The sequence below is a fragment of the Boleophthalmus pectinirostris genome, unplaced genomic scaffold (assembly GCF_026225935.1).
Source record: "Boleophthalmus pectinirostris isolate CB_2022bp ecotype Guang Dong unplaced genomic scaffold, ASM2622593v1 HiC_scaffold_6, whole genome shotgun sequence".
In the NCBI taxonomy this organism is placed as follows: domain Eukaryota; kingdom Metazoa; phylum Chordata; class Actinopteri; order Gobiiformes; family Gobiidae; genus Boleophthalmus; species Boleophthalmus pectinirostris.
In genome coordinates this window covers 27,331,376-27,336,390 of record NW_026571447.1, presented here as the reverse complement: position 1 = coordinate 27,336,390, position 5,015 = coordinate 27,331,376, and positions in this window count along the sequence as shown.

Here is a 5,015-nt window from a genome sequence, read left to right as displayed (position 1 = left end):
TCGGTCGGGTCAGGAGGAAGAACCATATGCCCCCGAAGAGCTCCCACAGGCGGCCCGACCACACTCACCCGAGCCGCTGCATCTGCGGAGCTCTGGCGCCATCTGCCGTCCAGAGTAATGTAGAAATACCCTCTATTATTATTATTTCATTTGTTGTTCTTTCTCTGTATTATATTTATTAGGCCTATCTCGATCTTGTAGTTACATGTTTAAAGTAAGTAGGTTCACAAGTATGGTTGCGACGATTAATCGGGATAGTAGTGACTAGTAGACTATTCATACAATTAACAAACGTGTCAATTAAAATCAGTATTTTCCATACAAAAAGTAGCCTAATCGTCATGAAATCAAATCAAATTTATTTGTATAGCACATTTAAAACAGCCAAAGCTTACCAAAGTGCTGAATAACATTTATATAACAAATATAATAAATAAAATTAATAAAAACATACCATAAGCAAATCAATCTGAATAATAATAATAAAAATAATAATAACAGCAAGGTGCCAAGGTGTCTCTTCCTAACTAATGGAGAAAAGGTGCGCTTTGAGCAAGGATTTAAAGTGCTCCAGTGACAGTGCAGTTCTAACGTGCAAAGGTAAAGTGTTCACAGTCGTGGGCCGACCACAGGGAAGGCCCTGTCTCCTCTGGTCCTCAGCCTGATCCTGGGGACAACCAGGAGGTGCCCTCACGGCAGACTTCAGAACATAGTCCCTCGCGTCGCCCAGAGCAGTGGCGCCATCTGCTGGAGAAGAAATACAAGAACCAGACCTCCGTATTCACATTATTCAAACACTGAACAAACAGAAATCCGTGGTTACAAAGTACATTGCTTTTTTTCCCCAGACATAATACAACGAAATACCAGAAAAAACACAATATGGCGTCTTTAATCTGCTGAATTCCCCACTCTCTGATGGGGACAGGAAGAAACGAATGCTGAATGTGTACTAATCTGTACTAGTTTCAAGGTCCATTTTTTAAATGTATTGTTTATCCAACCACAATACACAGCCTATGCATTATAACAATACACATTTACACTGTTCACCCATGAAAACTGAACTAGTGTCTTTGAGTGTGATGTTACTTTAATGTAAATGTATGGAGAGATGGTAATCTTTTATAACTATAAATCTGTACTTAAAAGTTTAAATGCACATGCAGAGATGGTTAATGTGTCTAGTCTTTAAGGGTCAGTGCACACTCCTCTGCTCAGTCTGATGTGAAATAACTTTTTCTTTCTGTTGTTTCAGGCTGAAGACGGTCCATGCTCAGTGTCGTCTGTGAGACTCAAAACTCTACAGTTGCTGTTTTAAACAATAAATTGTAAATATTGTACAATAAACTGTTGGTGCTGTTGCCTTATTTCACATTACATACAGTTTGTTCTCTCAAAATATGTCAAATATCATATTGGATTCCTTGCACGGAGAAGAAGTGAGGAGGAGCGGGGTGCGCGGAGATACGAGCGGAGTTTTGCAAGATTCACGTGGTTTGGAGGGACGTAGACAAGGCGACGCTTTAACGATAAAGTGCTACGGGAAACACTGGATAGACAGAGAAATAGATGGATCCATGGGGGCGGTACCTTGGTTGTCATGGTGATTCTCGCCAGGTGGGCGTGGGTCACGTGGGCACAGATGTATGTTGGGTCTTTTAAAAATGGCGCTCACCTGTCTGACAGGTAAGGGACCTGTCACCCGATGACGTGGCACCGGGGAGCCGAGCCAACTCGTTTTGTTTGTCGACAGCTTCACTAAAGTCTCTCTTGATTTCACTTCAAACTCCGCTTTATGTCAGAGGAAGCTCCTCTCACGGCAGCGCGACGTTTTTAGCAACAAAGAAAGAAAAGGCGGTGTGGAGCCATCGGCGCACGAGCCGCGGGAAAACGCGCGCCAAAACTGCAGCGGGACCCGGATCAGCATCAGCGCGACAAACAGCACGTGGGAGTCCAGGTGAGTTTTACGAGTCCAGGTGAGTTTTACGCGTAGTTACTCCGTGCTCTGATTCATGTTTATTAAATGTGCAATGTGGATTGAAATCTGTTCACTCTGTGGATGTGTTTTAAATGATGGTTCACTGAAAAAGGTGGATTGTCCTGAAACTGTCTGGTAAAAGGAAACTTGCAGAAAGGCCTTTTTGGAAAATGCAAAATGCAAAAGGTTTTGTCCGTAAAATGAAGGAAATTATGCCACAAATGAAACTCATGAAACAAAAGCAAAATGTGTCTCAAATAAAATCTCTTGGTATTTTGATGTGAAAATGTAATTTATCATGAAGGGTGAAACTGTGGGGAAAAATGTGTTTTTCCAAACGTAACAAACTGCAATGAAAAGGTTTATAAATGTTCACCAAGCTCGGGTCAATGAACTGGAACACAATGACTCAGAATTCTATGAAATGAATGGTACATTTGTGGGAATTAAATGATGACTTTCCAAACATGATATAAGGATGGTACAGGACCTGCCATAAAATACTCAAACATGCACATTTAAACAAGTACAATACAAAAAGTGGAAATGTGTCATCAAAGGTTTCAAATGGGATGAAAACCTACTTGGAAAATAAAAATCATCCAAAAAATCAACTCATCTATCCTGGAAATTTAAAACCGTACGCAAATGTATCCAACTGTACAATGGTCATACCTCATTACCTTGTGTCGTCTCAAAACAAAATCTGAATGCTGAGGATTTTAATGGTTCAGATTTGGGCCTAAACTGGTCCAAATGTTTCATATTCTAAACACTTTTATAGAGACTGTGTGGTCTCTGTTGGGTTGATCTGGTCTAAATGTGGACTAGATGTTTAATTTCCACAGGTGGCACTTGGTTTTGGGTTCTGTGTTGCATTTGGGTGGTTGGTAATAATAAAACTGAAACAAGTGCATAATTAAGGAAAATTGTTATACACTGAGACCACCTTGCTGGAAGAGTTTACCTGAACTCTTTGTTTTGGGTTGAACATCCGTCAGCTTCCCCTACAAAGACCCAAAGGTGAATATAAAACTGTTTTCTGAAATACACTAGTATTTTGTAATTTTGTTTCTAACTTTTCCCTTGTGTTTGCAGGTTTGGGTGGTGTCCTCTAACTCTTCTACAGGTGTCAGTTTTATTATTATCATTGTTAATTAGTTCATAGTTAATTTATGATAAATCTACTTCATGTCTTGCAACTGTGAGACATGAAAATCATCTGCGACAACTGTAGCAGATGTTAGTTTATTTTATTTTAAAACAGCTAAAGCTAAAACATGTCTGCCATTTGTTACTGACTAACCCTTTAGTTTTCAGGTTTTAGGTTGGTGTCTAACCCTTTTACAGCCGCTCTGTGACATCTACTACTGCTATATAACCTAAAGAGTGCTTCTGACCAGTGAAAAATGAACCTTTGCCTCCATCGGAAGTCAAAAAATACTCAAGAACTAAGAAGAAGAAGAATGGAAAATCTTTTATCCGAGGCTATGCTCCAAAATATGGAATGGATGAAAGAATTGATCCAGACCACCTTGCTGGAAGGAAAACTCTGTGTTTTGGGTTGGGTTGGGCTTCAGCCAGCTTCCCCCCAAAGACCCAAAGGTGAGTATAAAACTGTTTTACTGAAATAAACTAGTCTTTCAGAAACATTTAAGTGAAACCATGCTTTGTTGAATACAGCTAAGATAGTTTTAGTTGTGTACTCCCAAGATAAAACACTTCTTGTATTTTGTTACTGTTTCCTTTGTGTTTGCAGGTTTGGGTCATGTCCTCTAACTCTTCTACAGGTATCAGTTTTATTATTATCATCATTGTTAATTAGTTCATAGTTAAACTAAGCTAAATTTACTTCATGTCTTACAACTGTGAGACATGAAAATCATCTGCCGCAAATGCAGCAGATGTTAGTTTATTTTATTTGAAAACAGCTAAAGCTAAAATGTCATGACTGTCATGTGACTAACTCTTCAGTTTTCAGGTTGGAGAAACCCACATCTTTTAAAACCCCAATCATCTGGAACAATCTTAAGGTACAGTATATTTTGGTCATCCTTTTGAGGGAAATTCTCCCTCTGTTGATGATGAATGGGTCAAATGCAAAGTGCTGCTGGGGCAGCCTGTCAGGAGCAGTGAGCTGCTGCCATACACCTGTGCAGATTCTGCACACAAAAGAACCTTCTTGCTGTGAGTGAGTGCTCAGTCACTCATCTTGACTTGGGTTTTGGTCCAAGGGTTGAGGCCCTTGTGTTATGTCACTTTTTTGTGGTCTGAATGTAATAGTTCTGACCCTTTGACCTTGGGTTTGTGACCCACATAATCTTACAGGGATCTTTCCCTGCTGCAGGTTTCACTGGTTCATGGAGACTTTAACTCAGGTAGGTGACTTTAACTCAGGTAGGTGACGTTTCTGTGTGAATCATCATCTCAAAACGAGGCCTGAATATGCTGAGTATTTTATGTTACAGGCTTTAGTTTTGGGGCTAAACTGGTCCAAAAGTGGGCCATATTTAAATGCTGACTCACTTTTATGGAGACTGCTGGTCTCTTTTGGTCTGATCTGGTCTAAATGTGGGCCAGATTAAATGTTTACACCATAATTTCCACAGGTTGCACTTGGGCTTGGGCCCTTGTGTGTTTTTGGTATGTGCCTCGACTGGTCTAAATATGTCCAGATTTAAACAGGCTGGTAAAACATGTTATGGTTGGGTGAAACTGAAATTACTTATTGTAAACTGACACTTGAACAGGTCTAAGGTCTTAAACTGATATGAGGCTTGGATTGTTTAAAAATGTGTTTTGTATTTGGTTTGGTCTGAACTGGTCTAAACGTGGGCCAGATTTGGACTGGTTTATAGAGTCCAACTCTATAATCCAACTCTTCCACAGGTTTGCACAGTGTCTGTTTTAACCAGTTTGAAATACGTTGACATTTCTGTTTAACCATAATTTTAACTTTACAGGTTAAAGGTTAAAGCTCATATTAATGTTGCCTTTGTGTTTGTTGTAAATTTGTTTTGAGCTTATTTTTGAC